A 17,292-nucleotide genomic window follows, 5' to 3' on the forward strand; every position below is an offset into this window, starting at 1 on the left:
AAGTACCATGCAGGTCGAAGAACTGAAACTATCGGGCTCAGTTCTCATACGAGTAACATTAACTTATTTGTGTTCCACTGAGCACGTGACTAGTAATTAAACCAGATGCTGACAGAACAAGGGAAATTGAACCCATATTGCCCCACCATATTCAGACGTCGCATTTCTACCTTCGACTGAAGTACAAATATAAAAGTTTGGGAAAGTAAATAAGATAAATAGCGATGATGTATTATAATATATGCATTGTTACGATATAACACAATGTACATTGAGTAACAATGAACCGTTAGATTTTTATTTCTACTTACAGAAATCGCAAATCCGGGAGGTCATCAAAGTTGTCAGTGGTAACACGGAGTACGCCATTGTTGTTCAAACGGCTGTAGGAATCAAATAAAGACAGTGACAAAGTTGACAGCAGATTGAGATTAGCAATCAGATTTTCAGCCGAATCAACTATCACCTATTGAAATCGAAGGGCATTACTATAATTCCTTCACGAGATGCGCCTGCAGGGAACCAAGGTTGTGATATTCATCATCTTCGACTGGTTATTTGTTTGGATAAATACAGCTACCATGATTCACCTCTCAAAGAGGGAAGTGGCCATTGTATTAGTCAAATTCTAATAAAATTTCCTCTAGATACTGTGACGATTTCCATTTATTTCAGTCATTTCTTTACGTTGTATGAAATTTTACGCTTTGCCAAAATCGCGCTGACTGAATTCAATTGAAACTTGCAGTTGTGTACCAGCGCTCATTTTTTTTTTAAATTTCTTGGTTTTAAGGTCCGGTAACGACCTGCTTTTTGCCGTCTTAGGACTTAAATCATCCAATACTATTTCAAATTGATTTTCTCTCCAAACCTTCCGAATAACGCGAAAACGTGAAAACTGTTTAGTGGTAACTAATACGAATAACGTCCTACATTATGCTTGATTTGGAAACGAGTGTTTTTGAGGGACGGATTTTTCCGCAGTTCAAGTTCCTCGCAATGGCTTTCAGAAACGTTTTGGATTCCAGTTATTATTATGGATTCGAAATATAAGAATGAGTATAAAAATAGAAAAAAGTAATGTAGGAAACGCTGACTTAGAAACGTTTAAAAAGTTTTTCACGTATTTGGTGGGAACATTTTTTGATATAATGATAGCCTTACATATATACTATCAAGTTCTACTTGTAATGTAGTTCTACTTGATATGAATGAAAAAAAAAAAAAAAAAAACTAACAGAAACACTCAATTAAGGTTAAACATAGAAGGATCCTACACGTTTTCCAAAATATTTGCAGCCCGCTTCTTGTAGACGTTTTGAGCGAAAAATGTACTTACATGGTCTTAAGGTTTTTAAGGTCTTTAAAAACTCCTTGTGGCAAATCCTGCAGTTTGTTTTCCGACAGAAATCTTGAACATGAACAAAAGGATAAATGTTAAAAGTCTAACTGAGGTTAAGTACAGTATTATTGTGGGATTTTACGGTTATCATAAATGATATACTGCATAAACAGGCACGATGCGTCGTGGCTCTAGACGGGCGAGCTGTTTTCCTTGCCGTCAAGCTGAATTTTTCAAGTTCCCAACTCTTTCCTAGATGAAACCTCCGTTGAACTAGCAACACAGGTTGGACAATCAATGGCTAAGACATTAGGCCATGAAAGAGTTGGTGGCACGGTCAGGAGCAGTTCATCGGTTGGACCCCAGAAATGCAAAGCTCCAATTTGTGACCAATCAGTTAGCGGGATTCCAAATGGTTTTGGAACTAGTCCGATAAAACTAAATGCCAAAGGCAGTTGCGCTGTTACGGTAAATTTTCCTCGCACGTATTATCATGTTCCGTTTTCTTCTTGTCATCCAGAGTAATCGTTGTAGGGCTTTCCAATCGGTTGTTGTGAACTGTTCCCTTAATTGAAGCTCTCAATTACGACTTAGAACTTGTTCTTCACTTCTCAACTTTAAGTTTGAGTCACCAATGCACATGCTGTATTAAGCTTAGGTTAAATGGCTCCTAATCTGTTTATGTCCTCAAATTTCCCAATGTCAGGAGCCCATGACTAGGAACGTGCAACTACCCTATATTGCTGTCAAAGCGTTTTTACAGACCGATCTATTTTTAGTTTGAATTTACCGCAAATGCAGACATCCGCAGAAACCTCTGTGAAAAATCACAAGCACTGACGTCATCATTTCCCCGGAAAATCTCGCCGTCATGTCCACCTGAAGCCGCTATTTTTTCCTTACCGATGCACACTCATGTAGGCCGCAACTGATCTATTTTGCGGGAAAAGAAGCCTGAAAATAGACCGGTCCGCAAAAATGCCTTGACATAGGCTTAGTATGGGAGTTGCACGCTCCTAGTGACAGGCTCCTGCCGATGCCCAATTAAGTACAACAGCCACTTCAGAAACAAAACATTTGTTTTAATTAACAGATAGCGATCTTACACACTTTCATGTTACTGGTTGCAAAAATTTCTCACTCGTCGGCCACAACCAAAGACGTGACTATGCAACTAGCTTTTAGAACTCTTTGATTCGAGTTATGGGATGAATTGCTCGCAACAGCTTGCCACCGAGGAAAATTGGCAATGCCCGCATTAAGCGATGCCAATAGCATTTTGTATAAAATAGTCGGTTCAAGTACAATTCAATTCAAAGGCAGTACTTACAGCTCAGTCAATTTGTGCAGGCCGCGAAACTGGTCATGATGTAAAATCTTTAACTTGTTGTTGTTCAGGTGCCTGTGACATTAAAAAGGCATAAATTAGCAATTGGTTCCTGCTTTATCGTACACTATCGATGTGTGATACATGTAGAAAGCTTTGTAGAGCATAAAAGAAGAGCAAGAGTTATTCGAAGCAGTAACCTCTTTCTGACTAGTTTCTTCATTTTGATGTAATAAATGGTGGTCACCCCACTAGTTTAGCTTCATGGCTATATTGGGTGACCAGCTGATGAATGTAGTTTTAATTTATATTGTATAATTTTAACTTGCTTTGCTTTTATAGTTTACAGTTCAAATAAAACTTCTTGTTGTTTTTGTTGTTGTTGTAGCCCAGAACAACTCTAGCTAGTGGAAATGGACATCAAACCCTGAGCGAGAAAATAATTTTTCTCGCGACGTGGTTTGTTGACGCTATCAGCGTGCACTTTTGGATTTTAGTAGAACTGTACTAGTACACAAATGCAAATGCTGCGATCTGCAATTTGTAATCACTGGGCAGTGACTGGAGGTAGTCTACGAAATGGCGACGTTTTTTCGTTTTTCCAAAGTTTTGGAGGAACGGTTTGATGCAAATGGCATAAAATTCCTGAGAAGACTATAAAAAAATTGACATTTGCGGTTTCTTAAAAAGCTTGAAATTATTGAAAAAAAAAAATGATGCGCTTGCACAGAGCTGCAATTTCAAATGAAAATTCAGTCCGAGTGATCTTTCTGAGGCGCAAAGTTTAATAACAGGTCGAGAAGTAATTGAAAGCGTAATTTGAAGTAAAATTCAGTTTAAATTATTCTAAAACAATTAGACTATTCGCTCTCGATTTGTATGAGGTGATAGTTGATGAGGCCGAATGGTGCAGTATAAGCTATACTGAATCTGATTGCGCGGCTCTCCTAGCTATGTCGTAATATCGTAAAGTATAACGTTATGTTATTACAGGGTATACAATTGGCATTCACACTATTTTGTATATTATGGGAAAGTATTCTTACGACGACTTTAATTTACGCTAAAACTTGGCCTTACAGTGTTGAAAGCTCAGTCATGTTTGCAAACACTTTTTCAGACATCTTCTCAATCTGGTTTTTTTCCAATAGCCTATAAAAAAGTAGAGTATGTAAAAGTCTCAAGATAAACAGTTGTTCTGCGTGAGAAAGCGCCCAATCCTGGTATCATGATGTCGACATATAATCTCATGATATCACGCTGACATCATAATATCAAATCTGATACGACATCATGATATCTGTTGTTGACCCCGAAGGCCAGACATATTTCTTGACGTTTCCTTACGGTATGACTGCCTTGTTGAAATTCTGAAGGATTGCAAATAATGCCATGCTTGTTCGCTTGGCAGATGAACCGGGAAGAAGAAAGGATCTGCCTTTGGAAGTATTAGAATCTTAATAATTTATTGGTAATAGGTTAATACTTCTCAAATTTAGGGCCCTTTCTGACTCTTCTTGTATTTTTTAACTGGATAGAAACTATGCCCAAAAAGGAGATTTCATGGGTAAATTATGTAAGTAACTCAAACTGTGAATTACTTACAGCTTCAGAAGCTTGGTAAGTCCATCGAAAGCTCCTTCTGGCAAACTCTGTAGTTCGTTACCAGATAGGTCCCTAAATAAAAATTTCAGATTTCAAGCTGTACGAGTGATTGATATAGACAAAATGTATCTAGCTGCGCATATGTATATGAGCAGCTGTCACAGAGAACGCATGGGATATCGCGCATAATTAATTTCTTGGCTGTTATCTGATCCAAACTCAGCTTCAAATTATTCAGTCCGAAAGCAAATTGTTTTTAGGTCAATGCTACAAATATAATGCCTTTAGAATTTACGATCCATAGCTCTAATATTCAAACTACACGAATGAGTTGTATAATTAAAGGACATGCATGGGAACGCCGTTACAGAGAATGTATGGGCCCCTTAAACATTATTGCTAACTGCTCGGCTTTTATTCTACCAAACCAAACAAAAGGTTGCTGTTTTACCAATCATACAAAAAAACGTTCCTCTTTTATCAGAACAAAACGTCTTACTTTAGACCTGTGCGAATTATTTAATTCTATTTTTATTGTAAAAGACGTTAAAGTATAAACAATGAACAAGCTAAGACAGGCGCGCTTTAAGTTTGAAGACATAAACGACAGTAGTTAAATAATACAGACGTGTTAAAAGATGATTTCCAGTCCGTACTGCGCACTCTCGAGAGTTTGTTTACATTTTTTTTGTTTTGCAACATGTAAGACCTCATAAAATGTAACATTTTGCAACTACTTATATAAAGTAAATTCAAAGTTTCATGTCAACTGCCATTATTGACGCGAAGCTACATGCTTCGTTCTTTCTCATATCACTTGATGAAACAATTGCACAGTTGTAAAAATTAATGAAGCTGTTGGAAAAATCATTTGAAAGGCCTCAAAGATAATTTATGTATGTGGTTTGTACCGAATAACATCGATTCGCATTCCATCGAGTGAGACACAAAACATCAGGGTGCTGAGACTGCGCAGTACAGACTGGAAATCATCTTTAACGTCCTCTGTCACGTGTGTATATCAGGACAGCTCAGTCTTGACTGACACGCATTTAACCCCGACTTTATTTCCAGTATTTTCAGGGGAGAATCACTGTATTTTGAGAAAAAAAATTTTTTGTTTAGACGTCTACCGTTATGAGACCCGTCTTTAGATCAGACGACGTACCAGTGCCCGAGAAGTTAAATGCATCTAAGTTTCTTTGACGTTTCAAGTAAGGAAACGGCGCTTCAGTTTGAAAATAAAATAATGGATTTGCAGGTATTTACTCACAGATCATCTAAGCTGATCAAATCCTTGAAAATATTAGAAGATAACTCCTTGATATTATTGTTATGCAACCATCTATTAGAGAAAGAGTAAAACGTGTGAAATATTTTACTATTGCAACCAAATTCACGCTTTTTTAAGAACTGGACTAACTGAAACAGGCGTTGTATGCAAGCCCTATTCGTAGAAACTATAAATAAAGAAAACTGAGCAAACGAACGAATGAATAGTACGAACAAACAATTGTAAAGTGAAATTGCGTCGTATAAGAGACTTTTGTTGATTATCGGAGTGCATTGCAATAGTATTAGTCAAAGTATAATCGTTTTTCTCACGACATACACTGTAGTCACTTGAGATGTAGACCGCCAGGTTTCGAATGCTTTCTGCTAGTTTTCATCAGGCAATCAGGTCGACTGAACACACGTTATCATATCAACGGACACTTTGCAACACGGCCTAACAGCCAATGACACCTTGGCACGGTATTAATCATCCGCTACTCAGTTGTCCATTTCGTAAACGGTCGATGCCATTTTCGCGACATTTAGAAATGTTTTTAACTATCAACGAATTTTTCTCTACTAAATTAAAGAAAAAAAAAATCGTAAGCAACCACCCAGTATCGAATGCGGAGCCTCTGTTTCCTAACATTCTTTTTACACCACCACACTACCAGGTTGATCCGCCAAATCTCAGCAAAATATAATTTTAAAACATGACTTTCTTTAAATATTAATTATAGAGTTGCCCCAACCATTAAATAAAAGCTAACCGCAAGCAAACCAGTGTGAATATGAGCAATTAAGCATTTGGTGAGTGCGTTTTACTCCATCAACAAATTGTAACCAGTTTTTACCTTGTCCAGGCCTAAAATAAAGCAGATATGGCATCGTCCATTCTGAAAGGCTTGCTTATCAATGAAGGCATCGACCGTTATTATGGCATCGACCGTTTACGAAACAGAAATCAACATCCACTACAAGGCCTAGATAATTCGCTGCTAGATTCCTTATTCCTTCTCATTCCCCATGTGTAGTTATGTCATGTTTGTGGCGTTGCCGCATTTTGTCTGCAAGTATTCACGAATCCATCGAGACTAGAAATAGTTAGCAAGAAAAAGCACTTTTCTCTATTGCTTAGGCGAGTACAGATATTCCTCGGCGAAAACACATGGCGGCACGAGGAGGTTTTGTCCTTGAAGTAGTAAACCGTTGCAGGAGTGAGTCTTTGTTAGGGGAGAAAATGGAGGTGGCAGCTTGCAGGTGGAAGTTGCAGGTGGAGGTTGCAAACCTCTTTTTGGCAACACACATTTAGACCATACGGTCTCACATGAAGGTAGCTTCCGCTAGATGCGCTCTTCCTTCACATCTTGGACTGAGCGGCGAAATTTTTTATTAGCACCGGTGAAGCGCGTGTTATTGTCCTACCAGATGGCACAGGGACAACCACGAATGGAAATAAATGGACACAATGCAAGGCTTCGATGAACGTGTCTGTTTCTTCAGAGCTGACATCTTCAACATGAACTGCTTGGCTACTGAAGCAAATTACTCTGCAAGCATATACTTTCGCAGAACTTTGATCAGCCTCACATATAGAAGCCCAAAGAAGTCCAGACCCGTGTACGTAAATGGAGTTGGTAGGGCATTAGCCTCTCCTGTGGAAGGTCTAACATCACTTGTTGCAAGGTGGATGTGTAACGCCTGCTTGCCTGTTGAAGTTCAACGAAGGTGATTGTGTTTGATGTGAGGTAGTCAAGGTTCTCGTTTTAAAGCTACTAGACAAAACGCAGCACCCACAAAATCACTCTTAGAAAGTGGGACCAGGATGAATAACTTTGTAACTGGAATTCAATTTGTGGTGTCAGAAACGAAAATAACACTGGTAACTTAATTGCGCATTCGTTGACATCATCTTGAGGGTTTTCTACGAGTAATTTGAGTTTGGTGTGTTCAGGGCCCGACCACCAGTGACAATCAGCTTGAAAATACTGGGTGTTGACTCCTTTCTACCCATCGTCGGCTGGGTTCCTAGCGCCAGGAATATGATATCAATGTTATGGGAAAATCTTGGATTTCGGCCACACGGTTAGCACCAAAGGCATGTTCCTAAAGGATCATCTTAGTCAGACCGTCTGCTAGAAAAGCAGCTTTTTGGTGGTTAACAAGTCTTCCCCACAACAAAGAAACAATGCATCACTCCTTGCCCGTAAACAAACCGTACATAGGACACTGCTGCACAACCACGCGTGAGTGTCGTGACCCACAACGCCCTAGAGTTGTAACACCCATAAGTCCTTGCGGTATGTGGAATAAACAAGAAAGCGCATGGTCGAAAGTGTTCGTCGTTTCCAGCTCGATACAGTGTCGAGATCCTGTTATGAAGCTCTATCGGTGAGACAGTGACACACATGTCGCTACACTGGTGTTGAAGCGATAATGCATGGGGTCTTGTTGCATCTTGACATTCCAATTGTGATGACGTGTGTAGCTCCTCCCACCATCTCTACCACTGTGGGAGGTATGGTTCTTCACAACACAACGACGAGCGCGCGCTAATTAAGCATTCTGGGACACAAGAACAACAAGGAATGGAACGGACTTGAAATAAAGGAACGACTGCTGAGGATTAGTGATTCACCGCCAACATCGTAACGAGACGCCCAAGCCAATTTGAGCAACACTTTTGACGATGTCTCCGGTGGTGCCTCTGAGATCACTTCGTGTGTATATATTAAAACAATTATTCTCTTCATGTCGGTAAATAGCGGCAAATTATTTACCTTGATTTCAGAGAATATAATTAGGTTACGAAGAAACAAAAACTTAGATATTTTGGCATTCAGACAGATTTTTATGGTACTTTGGTACAGTGATCTTCACTCACAGCCGTGTCAACTTGGTCAAGCTGCGAAAAAGGCTATCGTTCAGCTCCCCAAGTTCGTTGTCAGCCAGCTCTCTGTGTCCAAAGGAAATCAAACCCGTTTATCAATGTGTCAACATTAAAAAGAAATCATTCAAACTATCATAAAGTAAATGGCAAAAACATCCTTTAGCATTTCATGAAGCATATTCTCACGCAAACCTTAGGTTGTCAAGACTTTTTTCTTTCTAGCCCAACTTTTTTAACGTTGCTAAATCGCTGCTGAAAGTTGACCTAAACAATGGTTGGCTTAGCACAATGGTGAAGAAGGGAATTAGCGAAACGGTTGGACAGAGGTTAGCGTTTAGTATAGGAGATAGGACGCAACTAAGACTAGCCGGAAATTATTGCTGGGATAAAGGCCAGAATAAAGCTGAATTTTAACAGAAAATAGAGGTAAGATAATGCGGAAACGGCACGCGCAGAAAGCTCATCAAATGAACATGTTTGGTTCTTATAACATCCATAACAGGTATCTTACAACATGTATCGTTAATTGCTACATATATGAGAGATGGAAAAACTCTTCCTTACAGCCAAACTAGCTCTTTGTTATCTCTGAAAACTGCCGGAGCTAAGTGCTGAAGATTGTTAACTGACAATGACCTGCGAATGCAATAATAACTACATTAAATTAAAGGTAAACTTATAGCACATTTAAAACTGTAACATGTTACAATTACTTTACTAAGCTCCGGGGCAGGAAATTTCAACCTGGCAGAATGAATATTTTTATCACACACTCAGGTAGCGCTGTAAATTTTTATGGGTAAACTTATGACAATTGTTGAGGAACCCAATGAGAGGGTAAGTCAAAATACAAAGAACAAGTATTAATTTAAAACGGTACAGCGCGCTGAAATCTCTAATAAGAGATTCAACGTGTTTCTTTCCTGAAGCTACGGTCTGTGTTTCACTAGGTCAGGGAACAAGAGGACTAAAACGTTTAAGTTATAGAGGTTAGAACCTAACTAACCTAACTAACCTCTAGCTTTACTCTACAAAACATATTTGTACTCGCTTTTCTTTCCTTTAGAATATAGGTTTTTTCCCATCAAGTAAACAAATTCCTGTGGAATTTATAATAATAATAATAATAATAATAATAATAATAATAATAAAGATCTTTTAACAGGGAGCCCACTTCACATACATGTGGTTTTCAGTGGGGCCCTGCAAAAATAAAATTGTAAAAGCTAAAGAAATAGTAGATTAAAAATAATAATAACATTTAACCATTGTACTAATAGAAATATAGAAAACAGTAAAAAAAAAAAAAAAGAAAAAAAAAAGATCATTAAAAATTAAGAAATACCCCTAAATTGACCTTTAAAATTAAAAATATTGCCGGATACTGTTCCTAACTTCATCAGGTAAAGTGTTCCATTCATTAACGGCATTGTAAATAAAACGCTTTTGTCCCCAGGAGCGACGGGATGGAGGCTTACAAATGTTGTCTTTACTTCTCGTATTATACCCATGAATATCTTTAAAACTACAAAAATTAAAATCCCAGTCAATTAAACCATTTAAGGCCTTAAAAATTAAAATCATGCGATGAAAACTTCTTCTTCTCTTCATGTTCTCCCAGCCGAGCTGTACGAGTGCCTCTGTAGCAAATGAATGCATTGGCTTGTCAAGAACAATCCTCGCAGCTGTGTTTTGCATTACTTGGATTTTATTCATCAGGATTACATTGTTTTTGTCTCCCCATGTAACATCCGCATAGTCTAATAACGGTATTATGGTCGTCTTAACAAAAAGTTCCCTGCTGTTCCTCGGAAGAAAACACTCAATTCTTCGTAATAAACCCAATCTTTACGACACTTTGGTACAGAGGTGTTCTACATGGTCTGACCAGGTCAGATTCTCATTTATGATGATGCCCAGATACTGATAAATAAATAAGTAAATAAATAAATAAATAAATAAATAAATATACATTTATATAGCGCCATTTTCCATTAATTGTCCATGGCGCTTTACAATACTTTAAAATTAAAATCCTAAGTTTAAAATCCTAAAATTAAAATCCTAATCCTTTAAAAACCAAAAATCCTAAATCCTAAAAGTTAAAATCCTAAGAATTAAATACGTTATATAATACAATTAGACTACAAATAAAAAGTAAAAAACTACAAATCAAATGCACGCTTAAAAAGATAAGTCTTAAGATTAGCCTTAAATACTGCCTCTGATGATGAAAGTCTGATCTGGAGGGGTAGTTTGTTCCAGAGCCTTGGTGCCGCCACGGAAAAAGCTCTTTCACCATACGTTTTAAGATTTGCTCTAGGCTCATCAAGCAACCTGTTCTTTGAAGATCTTAGTGTTCGACCAGAAATGTTAAATCGCAGTAGGTCTCTAATGTCATCAGGGGCCAGTCCATTCAGAGCTTTGTAAGTTAACAACAATATTTTGAAAATAATCCTAAAATGAACTGGCAACCAATGTAAGCTCCTTAGTATTGGTGTGATGTGTTCCTGCCTTGAAGAAACACACATGATGTTAGTAGCCTTTTTTGCATTCGTGAAATTTGTTGCAGCATCTCAGCAAAGATAACGAAAGAAATCTTTGTGAAGATTTGCTGACAATTGAAAACACCGACTCGGACTTGAAAGTGCACGAGCTGCATGCACTATGCAAATGAGCTAATTGTACGCGTCAGACTTTCCTTTCAAAAACTTTTGCAAACTCACCAAACAAGCAGAGACAATAAGAAACCATCAAAACAGGTTTTGGTTATGATTAAACATTGTCTGAGAAACTCACAAATTAGCTCGATACCAGAGTAGAGAGTTTTCTTGCTATATTCTTAAGCATACGCGTAAGCTTACAACTAGCGCGAGCAGATCTTATTATTCATTCCCAGCGCGAGATTGAAGTCTTGTTTATGACCCTGAAAAACCCACCTTTTCCGTTAGCTCAGAGCATAAAACTACATATAAGCGCCCTGGTTCGTATTCCCTGCCTTATTCCCTGCCATCAATGTGAAAAAGAGAAGAGAATCTCTCAACTCTCACCATTTGATCACGCAACGTGACAACATCCACGCGAGAGCCCCTGACATGTGCGTGAATCCGCGCGGATATATGACGTCAGGATGGCGCAATTTGTTCTAGAAATAGAAAAATTGTCCCATATCATAGGTGCGCGCGAATCCCGAGACTTACGGTCTCCGTCCCCGATTATGGCTCCTGTTGCTGAATAAGCCTCTTTGTTAGGACAGTTATATGACGGGTTTTAGGAACGGCCATATTCAACTATAACTGCTTTGCTCGGTATTCTGGATGACCTGAAACGTTCTATGATTAGGTGTTAGATGTCCTTGCTAGATTTTGCTGATTATTCCAAGGCTTTTGACATTCTCTGTCTCAGAACTTCCTTATACTTAGAAGATAAAGGTGCATCGCAAAAGTTTTTCCGGGAAATTCCTGAAGTGGATGATAAGTTATTTGTCAGCAACGTCATTTTGAGGAAATTGATCAGTGATAGACGTTCAGACATGGCACCCGTCGCATTTGATTTATCACAAGGGTCTATATAAGGTTCGGATGTAATATTCAAATTCTACGGGTCAGATCAGAGGAGGTTGGACACGGTCCGAAATGTAGTATGGGAGGTGTCATTGACCAATGAGAGGCCTCGACATATCTGGACACGTTCCCTCAACTCGAGTGCTGAGGGAAGTATAGTGTGTTGTTTTTAAGTGATTTTTACCCATAAAGTAGCAGCAAATGAACTGTCCAGCACGTCACAATAACGGTAAGTGATTACAGCTACTGTATGGTCCGTTTGTTTCGACATATTCGCTAGATAACCAGGAAAAATTTTGACCTAAGTGCTAACTTCCAAAATGGCGTCGTGTTTTCCAGCAAACGTAGTGGACTGATTCAGTCGCGTTCTATACAATGGTTGAAAGCTAGAAGCCGAAAATCCCATTAATTTAATGTTCGATTCCTTACGGTTTTGGGCTATTTGAGTTTAAAAATTGGTGAATTATATAGCAAATAACATAGGAATGACACCTTGATTTGCTGATGTCATGGGAAACCAGCCGTCAAAAAAGCGAAGGTAGACGCTAGTTTAAAAGTTAATTTCTATGCACCAGAAATCAAGGATGTATAATATACATCTTGAGAAGTGTGGAGAAGATTTGTGTTTGATTCTTTTCATTAAGATTTTTAGCTTGCTTTGATGTTGTTATTATTTTCGTGTTTTGTGTAGATTCTTGAAAATTAGTACAATGATTTTTACAGGTTATCCAAGGATCAGTTAGCTCTTATATTATGAGGGAAAATATGGTCATGAAATCATATATCCAGTTGTTCAAGCAATTCATTTGTTGTTCTTATGTTCTTGATTTTTTTCACTTGCATATATCGGTTTCAATACAACTAGGTGAAATGTTTTTGTACACATGGGGCAATATTTCTTTGGTATTCTTGTTTTCAACAGGGATCAGAGTCTACACAACTGATTGAAGAACTGTTTTCTGTTGTGTTTATTAATTCATGCCAAGGAGCTGTGGAATGAGACGAGATAGTCCCTGTTGATATGCTTTCTTTTCAATGTTTGAGTATAGTTGATGAGCTTCCCTTTGTGAGGAAATACCTTTGAATATTTAATTGATTTAATTTCATGTTTTGGAAAAATTTGCTCCAAATTATTAGCATATTAGGTTGTTTAGTGCAATTCTATTGTGCATTTCCTGCCTGACAGTTTCAGTCTGGAAGATGTTTATAATATTCTCCAATTAAAGATTGCTCTGGATTGTTGTGTTTCTGCAATGCAGATTTGTTTGTTGCCATCTCTTTTACCCATGTACATAGTACTTATCGCATATTGGTACAAGGCCAGATTTGAAATCAGTGCTTGTTTGGGTTGCCTAGAATTATAGAGTGGTGATGGATGTTTTCCCAGAGGAGAGCCTAATTTGTCAAGGCAATATTTAAAAAAAACCGAGATAAACACTACACAATGATCAATGTTTTTCTTTTTCTTTTTCTTTCAAATAGTGTGAAAATCTTCAAATTATATACCATTAGCATATATCACTGAAATGAATAGTGCTTTCTGCGCATTTTGATTGGCTACCCCGGAGGTGAATAGCAAGTACTATTCTGTACTGAGTATATGCACTCAGTGTGAAGCAAAAAAGTGACTTCAGTACACAGCCAGTAATGAAACATTGCATTACAATGTTTTTATTTTGAGATGACAACACTGGAATTGGACTTATTACAGGGACAAAAGGTCATTCTTAGGTACAACTGGACACAAAAATCAATTTTGAACCGTGAAACACAGGTAAAATAATGGACAGCATGTTGCAATTGTCTCTTTATTATATATTTTAACCATGTTAAGAATCAGAATTAACTGCATTGTAAAAACGGGGCTTGAATATGGGCATGTTGATCATTGTTTCGTTTCTTGGAAATTTGTCAGCTTTTGAATTGCTTTTCAATCATTATTTGAGCAATATTATTATTATTTGAATTATCAGTTTACATACAGAAGTAATCTGAGGCAAAGAGTCTAACCGAAATAGCTTTTGTAGTACATCAAATTATTAATAATGGTAATTGAACTGAGTGGAGTGCAATTTGGTCTGAAATCGTATGCGTGATTTCAAAATTGAACGAGCGCGCAGCGCGAGTTCGATTTAAAATCACAAGTATGATTTCAGACCAAAATTGTACAACACGAAGTTCAATTGCTACTTTATTAGATCCATTTTGAAATCGCACAATTTTATCGCCTTAAATTTTAGATTTTGGTGTAATGTTCCAGTAGCCGGTGTGTTTAAAATAGCGGAACCGGAAACGCCTCATGGTATGCAAAACGATGTCATGTGATGAGAATAGTCCAGCTGTTAAGGGACAAAATTGTTCGTTTTTTGATAAAAGCATCAAACTTGGCAGGGTAGCTAACCTCCATAAGACAAATATTTCCTTATATGGAGCCATGCCAAATTTGCTTCCAGAACCATGGAATGCGCATGTCAAAAATATAGTACACAAGGCCCTTACATGGGAACGAGGCTGATGCAAAATACCGCTTATTTTGGCCTTCTGGGACTACTATGCCTAGTATCTTGCTTTTTTTTAATACAGCAAATTAACTAATGCTTTTAAGTCTTAAATTATGTCACGTGACGTGATAGTCACGTGACCATTATTTTCAATTACCAGCAATAGGCACTGATGAAATCATTACCATTTTTCACGTGCCAATTTTATCATTTGCAATGTAGATTCTATTGTCTAGAGTAGGAAATTCAAACCTTAAATGTATGTTTGGATGTACCAAAAACTTAATATCAGAACTATGCATCAAATCGAGGCCGAGATACAGAGACAATTTATATAGGTTTCGTTGACATGATTTTCTTGAGTTACTTGCTTAGTGTGATTGAGACACCTATTTCGCGTTTGAGACTTTCAAATATGCTGGAATAGATCAGGTATGTTACAATAAACACTTGCTGAACTTTTTGGTCTGAAGGAAACGTTTTGAAAAACAGCTTTCATTGGCTATAACGTTCCTATGCCTGCCTTTAAAAACACTAGCTGGGTAAAGGTTCTTTTAGTTGCAATTTCCACCACAATTGCACAAACCGGTACAGTCAACATTAGTCTTCAAGCATATGTTAATAACTTACAACAATATTCTACTTATAAACCTGATTTCCATGAATGCCGTGTGTTTAAAAAATACGATAGAGAAAGCGTTTAAATTGACTTAATGAACCAAACTCTCTAATGTTACAGGGTAAGCTGTTGCAAAGGGTTACACCGCTGTAAAACTATTTTTCATGTAGTTAGTTCTCGGAAAGGGAACAACAAGTTTGTTAACCGAGTCCCTCAGAGCATAATTTGATTCATTTCGCGTTACAAATTTAGAAGTGAGATATTCGGAAACCAGACCGTTTAAAGACTTGAAAACTATTAATTAGGGCTTTCTGAATTTGATGTTGAAATTGCAAGTCTTTCCAGCTGAGTCTGTAAAACAAGGAATCGACATCAGCGTCACAGCGCGATGAAGTTATTACTCGTGCAGCGCAGTTTTGTTGTTTTCGTACCTTGTTAGATAATGTTTTGCCACAATTACCCCAGATTAGGTTGCAGTAATCAAAGTGAGGTTGAACTAGAGGCACAAATGGCTTAACTCGCTTTAGGGCTCCAATTGCAGTTCTAAGCGATCTTTTTGCACATTTTATCAGTGTGGGAATGCCATGTTAGATTTTCATTGATATATACTCCAAGTGATTTCACAGAGGAAACTTGTTCAATCGGAACATTATTCAATGGAGAGTTCGAGTGTATCAGATAGAGTACTTAATCTTTGCCTGGAGCCGATCAACAGAAATTCTGTTTTTGTAGCGTTCAAGGGAAGTCTGTTAGACACAAGCCATTTGCTTAGCTTTTCAAGGTCGTGATATAGACTAGACTGAATCAGACGCAAATCAGAACCAGCATAAGTGATGTGGGTGTCATCATCATGCATTCTAGGTACGCTAAACGATAGACAGTTACGCAAATCGTTAATATAAATTAGAAATAAAAGAGGACCAAGGATGGTTCCCTGTGGCACACCACATTTAAGAGTAGATAAGTCAGAGAGAAAGCCATTAACGGAGCACCGTTGTGTGCGATTAGTCAAATATGATTAAAACCAATCAAGAGTTTTCCCATGAGTTCTACACCGAAATTAGTTATATCCCGTTTAGTTAAGCCAGACTTTCGTGCGGAAATTTTTTTCTGAGAAGTTTACCACTGTAACCTGATGAGTTAGTTATGTCAGAAATGTAAAAAAAAATGGGGGTTCACCGAGAACATGCCCGAAAGAACACCCTAAATCTGAAAAAAATCGGGCTCCGTTAGCGAATAAGGCCACAGTGTCTGTAAGCCCAAAAATATTGCAAGTAGATCTTTGAAATGAAATGTTCTCTGCCAAATATTGTTTCAGTGGACCTATTAGGTGAATTTAGTAAACTGGTGAGGTTCCTTAAAGAACAAGTTCGCATGTAGCGACCATAGTTTCACGCGCCTTGCAGCCGCAAGATGGCAGGATCCGATGTCCCATGGGCAGAAATCGTTTTAACTTCCCACATTGATTTTCTTTTTCATTTTTGGACGATGTGGAGATAATGGTAAATAAAATCTGTTTCTGGAAAGAAAAGTAGGGGTCACGGAACGTCCAAGATCGTTAAATCCAGGCAAAGCTATAGCAATAGCCATCTGTCCTATCATTGCTTATTTTATTACTTAGCGCGAGCTCTCATGCATGACGTGACTTGTGAATTTGCATGCGCAGTAAGGATGCGCAGAAACAATTAGTGCGATTAGTGCTAAACAATTAGGTGGCTCCCTAAAGTATTTAGTAATTTCTCTTAACGTTTTCCCTGTAGAGATTTACCAGTTGGTTAGCTCAATTGGGAAAGCGCCGGACTGCTGTGCGGGAGGTCGAAGGTTCGAGCTCCAGACCGGACCAACACTCAGGGTCTTAAAATAACTGAGGAGAATGTGCTGCCTTTGTAATTACATCTACAAATGGTTAGACATTCAAGTCTTCTCGGATAAGGACGATAAACCGTAGGCCCCGTCTCACAGCACTTCACTGATCTGGTTCTTGTGGGACGTTAAAGAACGCATGACACTGTTCGAAAAGAGTAGGGGACGTAGAACCCGGTGTCATGGTCTATCTGACTTGTGCCGGTCATTGGTCTGGGGTGGGTAAGGTGAGATCATACATGGACTGAAGTGGCTGCAAAGTGCGCCTTCATATGCTGACGTCCGATCTCACCCCTCTGGTTCCTCC

This window comes from Orbicella faveolata, unplaced genomic scaffold (assembly GCF_042242905.1).
Source record: "Orbicella faveolata isolate gen_17 unplaced genomic scaffold, um_ofav_v1 contig_1, whole genome shotgun sequence".
NCBI lineage: Eukaryota > Metazoa > Cnidaria > Anthozoa > Scleractinia > Merulinidae > Orbicella > Orbicella faveolata.